Source organism: Heterodontus francisci, chromosome 8 (genome assembly GCF_036365525.1).
Source record: "Heterodontus francisci isolate sHetFra1 chromosome 8, sHetFra1.hap1, whole genome shotgun sequence".
NCBI lineage: Eukaryota > Metazoa > Chordata > Chondrichthyes > Heterodontiformes > Heterodontidae > Heterodontus > Heterodontus francisci.
In genome coordinates, this window is record NC_090378.1 from 71,563,566 (window position 1) to 71,580,490 (window position 16,925).

Consider the following 16,925-nt stretch of genomic DNA (forward strand, 5'->3'; position numbering starts at 1 on the left):
TTTATTCACAAGTCATTCAAAGCTAACATGCAGGTGCGGCAAGCAATCAGGAAGGCAAATGGTATGTCGGCCTTTATTGCAAGAGGATTTGAGTACAGGGGTAAAGAAGTCTCGTTGCAATTGTATAGAGCCTTGGTGAGACCGCACCTGGAATATTGTGTACAGTTTTGATCTCCTTACCTAAGGAAATAAATATTTGCCAAGGAGGGAGTGCAACAAATGTTCACCAGACTGATCCCTGGGATGGCGGGATTGTCCTTTAAGGAGATTTGAGGAGAATGGGCATATATTCTCTTTAGTTTCGAAGAATGAGAGGTGATCTCATTGAAGAATACAAAATTCTTACAGAGCTCGACAGGGTGGATGCAGGAAGGATTTTTTTCCCTGATTGGAGGGTCTAGAACCAGGGAACACAGTCTCAGAATAAGAGGTACGCCATTTAGGACTGAGATAAGGAGGAATTTCTTCACACAGAATGTGGTGAATCTTTGCAATTCTCTACCCCATAAGGCTGTGGAGGCTCAATCATTGAGTATATTCAAGATGGAGACTGATAGATATCTAGATACTAAAGATATCGAGGGATATGGGGACAGTGCAGGAAAATGGTGCTGAGGTAGATCAGCCATGATCTAGCTGAATGGCAGAGTAGGCTCAAGGGGCTGAATTGCCTCTTCTTGCTCCTATTTCCTATGTTCCTATGACATCTGGGTGGTTGTGATTCCAAGTAACTGCATTATAACCAACACCAAAATCCTGTCCAATATTTATCTCTCAACAATATCTCCAGACAAGAGATTATCTGGACATTTATCTCATTGCTGTCTGTGGAACCTCCGCAGCTCTTCTTCAAATACTACCATGGGATGTTTTACCTCCACCTGAGAAGGCTGACAAGACTTTAGATTTGCATCGCATCTGAAACAGCACCTCCAACAGTGCAGTATTCCCTCTGTACTGTTACATATTTGTCTCTTTGCTAGATATTTTACATATCTGATTTATCTCAGAGCAACACAGAGATGATGCTAGTTCTAAATCAACAACAGGTTTATTTACAGTTCTTCAAAATATCCCAGCACTTACAAGATTTCAGTACAATGTCTCTCAGAACACTATTGTCTTTGGTAGAACCTTCCAGCATCTAGTTTCAGTTCCATCAACTCTAGGCTTAAGCAATTAAGCACAGTGAACACTGATCAGTGAACAGACTAACACAATCAAACACAGAGTAATTAACCCATTGAACACTACATGCACTGCACTGAAGTGTCTGCCTGGATTATGTGATCAAGGTTCTGGAGTGGAATCTGAACTCACAACCTTCTGACTCAGAGATGAGAGTACTATCACTGAGCCACAGATGACAGAAGAATGATAAGTCTGACAATATTATACAGGATGCATTTAGGCCGTCCCTTTCGATCCCTTGGTATTCAGTTCTCGTCTCACATAGCCCCATGCCTTTTCTCAATATCTTCCAGATAATTCCTGATCACAAAGAATGCAACTCAATGCTCTACAACCACAGCTGCCATCTTGTCCCAATATCAGAGAGTTGATTCGTCAACATATGGAACCTTCAGTAATTTATGATATTTAGGCATCAAAATGACACACAGATCCTACCATCTCAAACAGAGAATCTTTATACAGTATAACTGCAAGTTTAATTAATATCAATTGGAAATTCTGTTCCCCACCACGCACGCACCACCTGCCCCTCCCCCTGCCCCACCAACCCTGTTACTTTCTGTTGAGAATTAACCCCAGAACAACCATTCTTTGTTTTATTACTCAAAGAAATCCTTTACACTTTCCATAGCAACTTTATGCAGAACATAAGCTAATTTCTCTGCTGGGTTTATGTTGGCAGGCATGTGCCTTAGTCTCCTCACTTCAGACTTATCTCAGATTCAGTGGGGACTCTGGACTTTTACAATTTTATAAATTAAAAAAAAACTTTATACATCTTAGACATCCCAGGAAATTCTACTTCCTTCTGTCACACTTTTTTTCACCAGCTATTACTTCTCATGGAGACTGAATCAGAAATACAGTTCCACAGATGTCACCTTCATGTATCTCACCTAAACAACCGTCGTTTCTGTCTTCATCTGCATGGCAAATGCCAATATACTATTGAACCATAGACGGTATCACAGAGAAACAAAGAAATTGCATTTATATAGCAACTTTCACAATCTCAGGGTGTCCCAAATGGCTTTAAAGTTAACAACATACGGTTAAGTGTAGGAAAGGTCTGCAATAAGATAAATGACCAGATTCCCGAAATGCTCCCATCTCTGGACCATTTTGGAACATGTCGGTTGAGTGGGGTGACAGCTATCTGCCTGGAAGTGGCAGGTAGCCCATTAAGACAATTAAAAGGCCTATCAAGGCAATGTTCTGAGGCCGAATGAAATTTTCCAGTTGGCCAGAGGGCCCCTCGCGGCAGCCGAAGCCCGGCCAATTCAGGGAGGCGGCCTCCCTGCAGTAGACCAGGGGCCCAGCACGCCAGCCTCGTTTGAAACCCCTCCTCCCAGACCAAACCAACATTCTGAGATGGCCATAACTGCAGCTGCCCTGTAGAGGGGCACCCCCTTCAAAGTAGTGGGCTGGCGGCTGTGGCCACTGTAAATTTCATCTTTGATTAAAAAGTCTTCAGAGGGTGCCGCCATCTTGAGGTGCCCTCTCCCTTTTACCTTCATCGGTAGATCCCACCTCTGACAGTGGGGCTGCCGATCTCTCAAGACCGGAGGGCATCCTATTGGCTCTGCAACCTCGGGAGCCCACCCGCTGTCCTTAATTGTACAGTGAGCACACTCCCTGGCCAGCTGTTCAAAAATCGTGTTGAGCCTCAGGCGCTAACTTGATGTGGGGTCAGGACCCGGAAATGGTCCCAACCCCAGAATTAAAATTCATCCCTCTGTCTTGTCATCATGCAACATCCACAAACTCAGATCAGAAGCAGTAATAAACAGGAGTTGCACTTATGTAACACATTTTATGACCCCAGATTGCCCCAAAGTGCTTTACAGCCAATGAAGTACTTCTGAAGTGTAGTCGTTGTTGTTATATAGGAAGCGCAGCAGCAAATGTACCCTGGCTAGTTTCCCATTCCCAGTATGGGGATACTGATGCTAACTGTACTGCCCCTATCCCAGTACCATACGTTCAACATGGTTTGCATTATTTCAAATCACAGACAGCTCAGGATAGCATAACTTGGCTTTTAAGGGTCAAAGATTAAGAGAGGCTTGTTGAACAGAAAGAAATGCCTGCCTCTAGCCCTTTGTTCTCAAACTTTTGGTAAGGACATCATGAATGGAGCAAATATCCAGCAAGATTTACTCATCAAGGATTTATGTGACTTTTCAGTTTGGTCATTCAAGCAATATTTTAGGTTTCTTTGAGTTAGTTGCCCTGATTTAAAAAAACACATCCATCTAATTTTCCATTAGATTTTTTCCAAGCCTCTCCCAAAGATCGTGACTGAAAGTATGGTACAGTCCCACAGAACCTTCAATACTTGGGTTGTGTGTTCATTCTTTGAGGGTGAACCCAGATATTGACTATTACTAAATTATTCTACCCTGAGCATTAAAACAACTGAGACAAGCCCAGGGACCTCAGACATCATATTGAGCTTCTCTGATTCAACGGGTAGAGTGCGAAAGTCACAATCAACAAGCAAGACTTTGAATTCACAACATTTGAATCCCCATCATTGTTTCCCTTTGATTTATAGAGTTAAATAGTTTGTGGTTGGGCCGTTATAAATTATTACAGCTAAACAGAAAATCAATTCATTAGATAACCATTTCTGAAAATACAAATTTTTTTTCAACTATCCTTTCAAGTGATTAGGAAAATCAGCCCACTCCTTGGTGTCTCACAATGCAAATACTGTTCAATGTTTAAATGAGCTATGTGGAACAGCAAGACCATAGGTTTGATTCCCAAGCTGTGCTGAGTTAGCCAATCTCAATTGGAGCAGGAGTTTAGCTGCCACAATTGCCTCAGAACCTCTGATCTGGAGGGTGGAAAAATCAGTCACTATTGATGGCCCCCATTGGAAAATGTCTGATTGTCGTGAGTGGGTGACAGTGGGCTGAAATGCAGAGGCCTGGGTGTGTTTTCCTCCATGGTCAACCAGCCCAATATTCATGTCTGGTCACAAACAAGGAATGGGAAGTTGGGTGGGTATTAGAGAGCTATTAGAAACCCTAGCATAGACAGCATCTTCAAGACAGTGAAAAAAGAAGGTACGGCAGGTGGCAGCAATTCTTTAAATTAACTGTTGAAAATAAAATAGGCAGGTGCAATTGCAGATACCCTCATGAGCACTCTAATATACCGCACAATATCAACCAGTCACTCCTGTTCAGTGTGTTTTGATTGGGAGGTTCATCAATGTCAGTTGGTTAATATTGCCTGAGCTGCTAAGGGCCCTTCAAATGTTGTACCTGTACAAGACTATCTTTAATTTCCCATTATAGAACGGGCACCCATCCCTGATTATTTAAAGAACAGAAGTCTGGTACCTGAGCATTCAAGGAATTGTTCTCTGAGTTGAAGTCATTCGAACCCAGGAACAAAGATAATATCAGCAGTATACTGCTGCAAGTTCAGTTGGTACAGAGTTTCCCATGATTAGCTGATTCTGGATCAGCTCCCAGACTAGTTTAAAGTTCCAGCTCCTACTAAGATGAATAAAGCAACTTTGTGCTGTAGCCAATCCCTCCTCATAACCATGTCACAGCAACGCTTGTGGGCGAAAAAAGCACCTAAAAGGGCAGGTTTCCGAGGCTGTGAAAACAATGTTATTTTAATGAAGAGTGCAGGAGCATCTCACAAGGCTTGCAGTTGGTGGGCGAAACTCTGAAAATGAAACATTATGTGTAATTTTATACCACTGTCTCTCCTGTGGGACTGCTCACAGCGAGTCAACTAGTTAGCAACACTGCAAGCTTGCTAAGGATGGACCAGGATGTGTTGAACTTTTCACATCCTTACTATAGCAGGGACATCTGAAATTTTTAATAGTGTATTTTGATGGGTCTATGAATTTCAATGCCACTGGCCCAGCTCTCATTTCTGTGTACTGCAGGCTCAAATACAGTACAGTCTTCCCCTATCAACAGTGATAATGATAGATAAGACCTTGCCTTGTGGAGGTACCATTCTTCATAACCGAGTCCAGGCAGTAAGTGCGGAGAGGTTACAATGGCCTTGGAGAATATTAAAGCTTTGTACAATTCTCTCCTTGCATATGCATTGCACACTGAAGGCACTGGATAGTGATCAGGAGCAGCAATCCTTGTTGATTTTATTCCTTCTCTAGGCAAGGGGTATCACAGCCGTTGCAGCACTTGCAGCGTCACACTAAATAAAATTAACTAGCTCAATAGTACAGAAACAATGGCCAGAATTTATTTGAACAGACACCCTAGGAAAATGGTGGAAGCAGTTAGTTTGGATTCACTCACATGCAAATTGGATAGATTTCATTCAGAAAATAACATTTTGGAATAGGGCATATGAGTAACTTGAGACATGATGTGGTAAGTGTAGAGTGCTTTGGAGGAAAACGGTGACTTCAGACCTATGGTTCCTAAAGGTCTTCACCACTGGGGTTCTCCTTGTGTCATGTTTGAGTCTATTGGGTTCATCCCTATTCACTGGAATGATTATTTATTGGCAAGTTTTAGAACTGAAGCTCAAGCACCCTACCCTGTATCTATCTCACTGCAGATTTTGTTTTTCTCAATCTCCATTGCCACTTGATCTCTCAAGGTTTTGCTAAAAAGCAGCAAATATTTTATTTTAAAATTTCATGGAACTGTGCCATGTCTCAAAGTCAAAAGCTCATCTCCCCTTTTCCTACTCTGACAGAGTTTCAAAACCTTTTTGGCTGTTTTATGTGGTGTTTTAAATAACAGATTGCAAAAACTTTTCTGGTTCTTGCATTAAAAGGAAAATAAATACTATTTTCGACCAATAGGTTATGCCCTCTCCTCTTTCTTTTCTCTTTTTTGTGGGGTTAGATTTCCCCTCTCGTCTTTCCCTTCCTTTAAAGTCAGATTTAAAGCCACATTGAAAGCCATTTTGTTGATTTACTTTGCGCTAAAGCAAAATAATGGAAGTATTTTTAATGGAACTTTGTAAGGCTGTCGTGCACCTTCCCTGATGTGGCTCATCCCCATAATTTTTGGTCAACTGTTAAGGGGTAACATAATTGAATAGATAGCAAGGGATCCCTGAAACTTAATAGGTTAAAGGCACTCCCCCACTGTGGGCCTGCACCACACAGTTAAGCAGGGGTGGACTGGCTCCTCTGAATTATTTGGGATTCTTTCAGAATAAAGGGGAGCACTGATAATACAGGGTATGGCACCATTCGTGGGTGCATTTGGGAATTCTCTCAATTCCCCATGTGGCCAGTCCACTCCTGATACTAAGATGGACTCCATATTCAAACCCTCGCCTATGCTGACTTAGCTAATCTTAGCCAGGTATACAACACCTGGCCTTCACATTAGGTGGGCTGGATGTAGTTAAAAAAAGTCAGCATGCTGATCACTATCCAGTGACTGCTACTGAAAAGTGCGGATACATGGAACCCTACCCCTGCATGTGGAGCCTTCAGAAGGTGAGGAGAGAAAGCTAGAAGTAAAAATCAGCCAAAAGGAACATGCAGAGCACGTTTCTGCCGGTGGCAACCACAGCACCACCCCACCCCCCTCCCTCCCCCCCCCCCTCCCTCCCCCCCCCCCCCCCCCACCGCCCCCACCTCTAATCATTAACTTCACCACAGAGAAGATCAAATGCAGTTTGTGTAAATTGTCTCCTCCCCCGACTCTGAGCTCCATAATTAATGTTACATACCATTCTTGACATGTTTGGAGTTTTTTGGCATAGAGTTCAAAATGCCATAGAGATCTATAACCACAATTATTCTCTCATATTTTCCTGTTTCATCTGTGATGCCTTCTCATTCCTCTTTGGAAAAGGCTTCCTTTCTAGTTTGCTCTTTATTGTATTAAATTACTGTGGGAATTTTAAATGTCATATAGGCACAGATTGGCTCTACAATTCTCCTCACTTTTACAGACAGCAAAATTGGTGAAGGTTCCTGCCCCTACCACTGGGCAGTGACTTATGGAAAGTGCATGGGGTTCAGCTGCACTGACCCTGCAGCACTCTTTTTTTAAAGAACTGAAATAATTGGTACTTGGATAAGTTTCAGGAGAGCTGCTGGTGTCCTATATGTTTAATGTCCACTGATCTCAGTTAATCTGATAGTACGGTGGTCTAAATGCTCCAGCGCTAGAAGTGGTTAAAAAAAACTTCTAATTGCCATCCAGTGACAAAATGCATTTATGTGTGGATTCCGGGGAAAGTGCAACTGTGATGTCTCCTGGGATGGAAAAGACTGTCTCTAGATTGTCAATCCTTGGGTGGAAAAATGAAGCTCATCTTCTCCCAACATTTGCTTCAGCACATTGCGAAAAATATAAGTAGTGAGAAAACATGTTCTCCTGATGGATGATCAAGTTTATCTAGTGAGTAACTGAACTACACAGAACTGGAAGTTTGCAGCTTCAATCTTTGGTCTGTGGAGAGTCGTCTGATCTTAGCCAAACAGCAATAAAAATGCTACAATTAGTCTCAGCACACTAGGTCAGGGAGTGGAAAAAGCAAACAGGATCCCATAGCCTGATTATTCTCCAAATTAAACTCTAAGTGTGAATTCTAGGTAAGGAAAGAAATGGGCTTGGCTGCAATTTTCCCCACAATTGAACAGCTTGACGACACCCATTGTCAATTCTTATATATAAAAAATGGGCACTTGACTGAGTTACAGGAGAGTGCCTACAGTAGTAATTCCCGGAAAGAAATCAATGCCTTTATCGGACAAAGGGATGACAGAAAATGAATGGCGAAAAACACGTAGTTGGAAGCAAGTAAATTTACTTTTGTAAGATATGGATTACCAGACATCAATTTCCAACGAAAACCTTGCACAATTTTAAGTGATTTCCACGACAATAAATGCAAAATAAAATGAACAACTGATCAACCTCGGTGGGTTGTACAACGCTGTATAAGTAGGGTGAATGTGATTAGACACTCACTGGCTTTCCTCCAGGTAACTGAGTTTGATCTGTCCATTGCCAAGAACAGTCAATGTATTTATGTGATGCAGACAGTTCATTGGAAGTGGGCAGGAACAACTATGTTGCAAAATAAAATCTAAAGCATGAAATAGACTTGCACTTCCCTTTTAAATCTGCCAGTTTAATATATTTATCTAGCTATAACATCTGTATCTAAATACCTGAAAAACTAAGAGTTGAGCTCAGCAACCATTCACTGATCTGAGTCCTCTTTATTTATCTATGTGTAAGGGGTAGAGAAAACACAATTTTAATAAACACTTAGTTCACTGCATGCAGCGAGATCAAAATCCTTGCCACATTCTTCCACTGGAGATCAACACCACCCCATCTTCCAATTCCACAGCCCAGCATGCTCTCCCTTGCAACAATGTCGCCTCTAATACTGTATAATACCATATGAGATCTGCTGCGTATTAAAAGGTGCTAAAAAAAATGTGCATTACATAGTATTATGCTCCTATAGTTATATAACCAGATATTTTCCAACTCCCTGTGAACAATAGGCAAATCTGCTAGCATGTAACTATTATTAAAAGGATACATATAGCACAAATTTTGTATCCATCACACTCAGCTTGTGTCATACTTCAAAGAAAAGTTTAAATAAACAACCAAACTCTCCAAGGGCATTTACAAAGATAGGGTTTTAATCTTTCGCTTGATTCTTTTTATATATGTGCGCAATTATCCATCCCTAACTGTGCTGAGAAGGTGGGTCTTCTCCTTAAAACAATGCAATCCTTGTTCTGGTGAAGGTGCTCCCACAATGGTGTTAGGTAGGGAAATCCAGCAACTAGACTTTGTGGTCTTAAAGAGAGATAGCTTACTTTATGAACAAATTAATACCTTGTGTGTTACACAGTATAATGATGCTGCCCTTACATCATCTGATTTACTCCGAGCAATGGAAAATCCACTTGTATATATAAAAATATTGCATCTAGCACATGTTTTGTCCATCATACTTCGGGAATCACATCTGTACATGTCAGATATTTGCACCATACTTAGAATCATAGGATCATAGAATGGTTACAGCACAGAAGGCCGCCATTCAACCCGGCATGTCCATGGTGGCTCTCTGAAAGAGCAACTCACCTAAGTCCCACTCCTCCACCTTTTTCCAATAACCCTGCAATTTGTTTTGCTTCAGATAATTATCCAATTCTCTTTTGAAAGCCATTATTGAATCTGCCTCCACCACACTCTCAGGCAGTGCATTCCAGATCCTAACTACTCGCTGTGTAAAATGCTTTTCCTCACGTCGCCTTTGCTTCTTTTGCCAATCACCTTAAATTGTGTCCTCTGGTTCTCGATCCTCCTGCCAATGCAACAGTTTCTCCCTATCTATTATGTTGAGACCCCTCATGATTTTGAACACCTCTCTCAAATCTCCTCTTTTCCAAGAGAACAGCCCCAGCTTCTCCAATCTATTCTCGTAACCGAAGTTCCTCATTCCTGGAACCATTCTCGTGAATCTTTTCTGCACTCTTTCTAATGCCTTCACATCCTTCCTAAAGTGTGGTGCCCAGAACTGGACGCAATACTCCATTTGAGGCCAAACCACTGGTTTATACAGTTCAGCATGACTTCCTTGCTTTTTTACTCTATGCTCCTATTTATAAAGACCAGGATCCCATATGCTTTATTAACCTTTATCAACCTGCCCAGCAACCTTCAATGATTTGTGCACATATACCAACAGGTTTCTTTGCTCCTGCACCCCCTTTAGAATTGTACCCTTTATTTTGTATTGCCTGGCCTCGTTCTTCCTACCAAAATGAATAACTTCACACTTTACTGCATTAAATTTCATCAGCCACTAGTCCATGCAAGTTTATCACTATCCTCCTCACAGTTCATTAAACTTGCATGTTTTGTGTCATCTGCAAATTTTGAAATTGCGCCCTCTACACCCAAGTCTAGGTCATTAATATACCTCATCAAAAAACTCAAGCAAGTTGGTTAAACACTATTTGCCCTTAAGAAATCTCTGCTGGCTTTTCTTAATTAATCCACATTTGTCCAAATGACTTGATTTTTTCCAAAATTATCATTTCTAAAAGCTTTTCACCACAAAGGTTAAACTGATTGGCCTGTAGTTGCTGGGCTTATCCTTACATGCTTTTTTGAACAAAGGTGTAACATTTGAAATTCTCTAGTCTTCTGACACCACCCCACCGTATCTGAGGAAGATTGGAAGATTATGGCCAGTGCCTCCACAGTTTCCACCCTTACTTCCTGCAGTATCCTTGGAGGCATCTTATCAGTCCCTGGTGACTTATCGACTTTAAGTATAGCTAATCTATCTAATCTTTATCAATTTTAAGCCTATCCAATGTCTCAACTATGTCTTTCACTATGACTTGAGCAGCATCTTCTTCCTTGGTAAAGACAGATGCAAAGTACTCCTTTAGTATCTCAGCCATGCACTCTGCCTTCATGCATAAATCCCTTTTTTGGTACCTAATCAGCTTCACTCCTCCTTTTACCACCCTTTTATAATTTGTACGTATATAAAGGACTCTTGGATTCCCTTTTATGTTAGCTGCCAGTTTCTTCTCATACTCTCTCTTTGCTTCACTTATTTCTAACTTCACTTCACCTCTGAACTTTCTATATTCAGCCTGGTTCACAATTGTGTTATCTACTGACATCTATCAGATGCACCCTTTTTCTGCTTCATCTTACTCTCGATCACTGTCATCATCCTGGGAACTCTGGATTTGTTTGTACTACCTTTCCCCCTCGGCTGCACCCAAACTATCTCCTCTTTGAAGGCGGCCCATTGTTCCATTACTGTTTTGCCAGCCAATCTTTGATTCCAATTTACTTGGGCCAGATCTGTTTTCACCCCATTGAAGTTGGTTCTCCCCCAATTAATTATTTTTACTCTGGACTTACTCTTTGTCCTCTTCCATAGCTAACCTAAACATTATGATACTATGCTCACTGTCTCCTAAATGATCCCCTACACAGCTTGATCAATCTCATTCCCCAGAACCAGATCCAGCGATGCCTCCTTCCTTGGACCAGAACCATACTGATCTAGAAAATTCTCTTGAACACACTTCATAAACTCTTCCCCTTCTCTGTCCTTTACACTATTACTATCCCAGTCTATATTAGCATAATTAAAGACCCCCATTACAACTACTCTATGGTTTTTGCACTTTGCTGTAATTTCTGTGCAAATTTGTTCCTCTATAGCTTTCACAACAGTGTTGGTGAGACCACATTTGGAGTATTGTGTACAGTTTTGGTCTGCTTACTTAAGAAAGGATATAATTGCATCAGAAGGTTCATTCAGCTGATTCCTGGGATGAAGGGGTTATCTTATGAGGAAAGGTTGGAAAGGGTTGGGCCTGCATCCATTGGAGTTTAGAAAAGTGAGAGGTGACCTTATTGAAACATATAAGATCTTGAGGAGACTTGACAGGGTGGATGCTGAGAGGATCCTTATGAGAGAAACTAGAACCAGGAGATACAGCTTAAAAATAGGGTTCTCCCATTTAAGATGGAGATGAGGAGAATTAATTTTCTCTCAGGCGGTCATTAGTCTTTGAAATTCCCTTCCCCAGAGAGCAGTGGGGACAGGTTCATTGAATATTTTTAAGGCTGAATTAGATAGATTCTTGATTGACAAGGGAGTCAAAGGTCTAGGGGGTAGACAAGAAAGTTAAGGTAAGGCCACAAACAAATCAGCCATGATCTCATCAAATGGCGAAGCAGCCTCGAGGGGCCGAATGGCCTACCCCTGCTCCTAATTCGTATGTTCGTATGTATGCTCATATGTACACTATAGAATACACCCAATAGAGTAATCATACCTCTATTGTTTCTTAGTTCTAACCTTGACCCCACGAGGGCATCCTCTCTCTCCAGCACTGTAATGTTCTCCATAATCAGTTCTGCTACCCCATCTCCTTTCGTTCCTTCCCAATCTTTCCTGAACACCCTGAATCCAGGAATATTTAGTACCCAGTCCTGCTCTTTATTGAGCCAGGTCTCCTTTATCGCCACAACATCATATTCCCACAAGGGGGCGGCACAGTGGCGCAGTGGTTAGCACCGCAGCCTCACAGCTCCAGGGACCCGGGTTCGATTCCAGGTACTGCCTGTGTGGAGTTTGCAAGTTCTCCCTGTGTCTGCGTGGGTTTTCTCCGGGTGCTCCGGTTTCCTCCCACAAGCCAAAAGACTTGCAGGTTGATAGGTAAATTGGCCATTATAAATTGTCACTAGTGTAGGTAGGTGGTAGGGAAATATAGGGACAAGTGGGGATGTTTGGTAGGAATATGGGATTAGCGTAGGATTAGTATAAATGGGTGGTTGATGTTCGGCACTGGCTCGGTGGGCCGAAGGGCCTGTTTCAGTGCTGTATCTCTAATCTAATCTAATCTAATCTAAGGCTATCTGAACCTGCAGCTCACCAACCTTATTTGCCACACTATAGTGAATTCACATACATGCAAAATAAACTTAATTTGGACTTTATTTCATTCTCTATTACTCTGACCCCACCTAATACCTTATTATTTCCTACTGTAGTGCTATCTGTCTCCCCCAATTCTCTGTGCACCTTGTTTTTCCTTGCTAATATTAACTCCTGGTTCCCACACCTCTGCCAAGTTAATTAAAACCTTTCCCAATAGCACTAGCAAATTGCCCCACAAGGACATTGGTTCCAGCTCTATTTTGGTGCAACCTGTCAGGCCTGTACAGGTCCCATCTCCCCTGGAGCCAGTCTAATGTCCCAGGAATCTAAAGTCCTCCCTTGTGCACCATCGCTCCAGCTACACATTCATCTGCTCTATCCTCCTATTTCTATACTCACACGCATGTGGTACTTGGAATAATCTGGAGATTACTACCTTTGAGGTCCTGCTTGCTAGTTTCTTTACTAACTCCCTAAATGCTACCAGCAGGACTCATCTCTCTTTCTATCTATTGTTGACACCAATATGGACCATGACCGCTGGCTGTTCGCCCTCCCCCATCCCCCCCACCCCACCAAGAGTGTTCTGCAGCCGCTCAGTGACATCCTTGACCCAGGCACCAGGGAGGCAACATAGCATCCTAGATTCACATGTGCAGCTGCAGAAACGCCTGTCTATTACCCTAACAATCGACTCCCCTATTGCTATTGCTTTTCCATTCTTCCTCCTGCCCCTGTACAGCTGAGCCAGCATGGACTTGGTCCTATCTGAACTCCCCCAGAGAAACCATCACTCTCACCAGTATTCAGAATGGAAAACTGTTTTTTCAGTGAGATGCACTCAGGGGACTCCTGCACTACTTGCCTGGTCCTCCTTGACTTCCCAGTGGTCACCCATTCCCTCTCTGCCTGCATACCCTTAAACTGTGGGGTAACCACATCAATAAATGTGCTATCTACGAAACTCTCAACCTCGCAGACGTATCGCAGTGATGCCAGCTGCTGCTCAAGCTCCAAACCTGAAGCTTGAGCTGCTTCAGCTGATGACACTTCCTGCACATGTGGTTGTCCAGGATACGGGAATTGTCCTGGAATTCCCACATGAAAGAGGATGCGCACTCCACGGGTCAGAGCTGCACTGCCATGCCACTCTTTATTAGACTATTAAACATATGACTTAAATAAACTCTCACCGGCTACTCACCAATCAGCTGCTTCTCTTGTGTTGATGATACTTTACATTATAGGGAGCTATACTCCATCAAGCTGGCTTCCGTGCTCCTTCGTCCATGCATTGGCAAAAGCCTCCAGTATTTATACGAGCAGGAACTCCAAAGACCTAATCAGCCCCTGCTGACCAGGTAGCCAATTCTATAGCTAGCCTCCTAATCAACTGTCAACTGTCACTAGCAGGCAGCTTATTTACCACTTACTAACATTGTGACAGAAACTACAAGTTAAGGTTAAAGTCAAGTTAAGTTAAATGCTAAATGCAAAACTTGACCAGATTTTAGAACGAGATCAATCCTTAAAACACTTAGGCCGCGATTTTATTCTATCGACGGGAGTCTCGATGACTGGAAAGCCCTCCGAATCTAGTGCCAATTAGGCACTTAAGTGGACAACGGCGGGCCTTCCACAGGATAAAAGGCCCAGTTGCCACAAGTCCTGCCCTCGGAGAGCTGTCAGCCAGAGGCCGGCAGCTGCAGCGCTACCACGGAGATGGTGGCTGCTGCTGGAGGAGCACCTACTGGAGGCTGAGGAGCTTCGCTGGACCCAGGCCACAGGTAGGTCAGGGTGGGAGGGGTCTCGCGGGGTGGAGATCGTGAGGGAGGGGGATTGGTAGCAAGGGCAGGGGGGTGGCTCTCAGCAGGCCCCCCACTTCCCGTTGCTCAGTCCCTTGTTCAGGCACACTAAGTTCCTTTTAATGAGGCCCCCCCCCCCACCACCTGGAGCTGAGAAGCAACCTGCACGGTTTTCGTGCCATGCTTCCCGTGTGGCGACAGGGCCGCCTGCCGCACGGCTAATTGCCCAGTTAAGGGCCTCAATTGGTGACAGGGCGGGACGGCCATTCACAGGCCTTCCCGCCCCGGACTAAATTTTGGCAGAGATGGGATGGTGGCAGGAACCCCCCTGCCACCATCCCACCCGATTTTATGTTCTCCGCACCTCCAAACCTGCCAGAGGGGAGAGCATAAAATTCCCACCATAGAATTCCCTCACTCTCCAAATTTCCAAGATGAGTACTCTGTAGAAGCTGTTCTCTATGGAGCTGGCCTCCGTACTACTTACTCCTCATATTACATCATTAAATCACAAAAGGAAAGGAAATAGAAAATGACGGAAGTGAGCAAAGATGGGACATAAAATTCTTAGAACTTATGAAAACAATGAGCTGTCAGCAAACACTAAAATTGGGCAAACTCTAGTGTTTTTTTTAAAGTCATTTTAGCTGGAATCTTGAAAATTAGATTTGCAACATAAACTTAAAAAATTGATTTTTGTGGCATGGTGTCTGCAATGTCTCTAAAAACAGTGAAAACTCTGCAAGTACTGTGGAACATTGCTCAAATTTAGAGGGAGTCTTCAAACAAAAATTCAGACTGTAAATATAAATTATTTATGCAGAACCTATTGGTACCAGAAGGAACTGTTGCAGAGATATATGGTAAACAAGGAAAGACGTAAATGAGTGTAATTTTTAATTTTTTCCATATTTCTTAGCCCTCACTATAGAAGTCTCATCCTAAAAATATAGACCATAGCATTAAAAAATGTTAACAGCAGAGATATATTTATTTATTAATGGACTTCCCATGTCACTGCACACAGGCAGTTAAGACCAAGTGTAGTCATGGGTTAGGGGCAGGGGATTGCTGAACCATGGCCTTCATATGTAATTCAGTCGTCACTTCAAAATCATATATTTTATATTTCATCTTATATTATACATTGGTTTAATAATATTACTTGGAGTTAGCAAAATGTACGGCAATTCGGGGAGATATAATGCCTCGGGTGTGAGTGTGTGATTATAGCACCACAAGCTGACACTGGTAGATTTCATTATAAATGCAAAGAGAGCAACTTATGATGGAAAAAACTTAACACAGAAAGGACTTGCAGATGTAAAACTTTTTATATATATCATAGATGTAACTGTGGTATGTGAAGGCAATAAATTGATTTATTTATCTAACTCAGGGTAAGTAAAATACTATAGAAGGGAATTCCCATGGCGTTTTCCTGGTTTTCTTTCACAATCCCTTTTGAAACAACATGAACAGAGATTTTTGGCTATTTATGTGGATTTTGCTGCTTTCCCACCAGAGAATCCCTGTGGAAACTCCAGGAAAATTGATTTTACAGCAACTAATCAAAAAAACAATTATTGCCCATCTGAGGAGATGGCTCACAAATTTCCTTCCAAATCCTTGGAGTGGAAGTGTGCATCTTTCTCCCACATCCACACTCCAGCAATGACACATCCCCGCTCCCCCACCCCCCCACTCCCCCGCTGGTAAATCTTATATATATTTCAAGCCTCTTCAATTTCTTGCCTCCTCCCCTAAGGCTGATGACTCATAATGGACCATACTTTTATGGGTGCCTGCTTACTTTCTGATGGAGTGGCACTAGGTTATTTTTCTGTGGAAGGCATTGAAGCCAAGTCTATTCATGCCCTCACTTGAGCTCCCCATACTTTCCAGCAGGGACTCACAGGATGATAATCAGGGATGAGAATCCTGGCAGGTTTTCTCCTCCCTCCCCCTGTAATTTCAAGGGACACTGTAGCTCCCCTGCCTGTCTGAAATCAGCTAACTCAGTATAGACCACAGACTGAACGTGGAACCTTCCTGCCTCATGCAATCATAATCACACCAGCAGCTGCAAGTACTCACTGAGCTCCTCACACAACTTTTCAATGTTTTTTTATACACAGAGTACGTTTCTAAGAATCCACCAGTACACTCTGGCATTAACTTCCAGCAAATGGAAACATCTTCTCTGCATCTACCCTATCAAACCCTTCCATAATCTTAAAGACCTCTTATCAGGTCACCCCTCAGCCTTCGCTTTTTTAGGGAAAAGAGACCCAAGTCTGCTCAATCTTTCAATTAGCATGACCACAAAACAGCAGAAAGAATAACGGGTATTGGCAACAGTGGAGGTTGATGACTTTTGAAGAATACCGCAGACAATAAAGTGGGAATAACTTCAATCAGAAGATGGAAGCTGTAGTAAGCCTTCCTGTTTTCTTTAAATGAATAGAAGAGAAAGATAAACGAGAGGCCCAGAGGATT

At 42.6% G+C, this 16,925-nt stretch overlaps 1 protein-coding gene across 2 annotated transcripts in view; it reads right to left on the reverse strand.

The window, feature by feature from the left end:
- ror1 (receptor tyrosine kinase-like orphan receptor 1) overlaps nucleotides 1-16,925 on the reverse strand; it is a 304,997-nt gene that overhangs the window by 86,736 nt on the left and 201,336 nt on the right. The window lies entirely within an intron of this gene.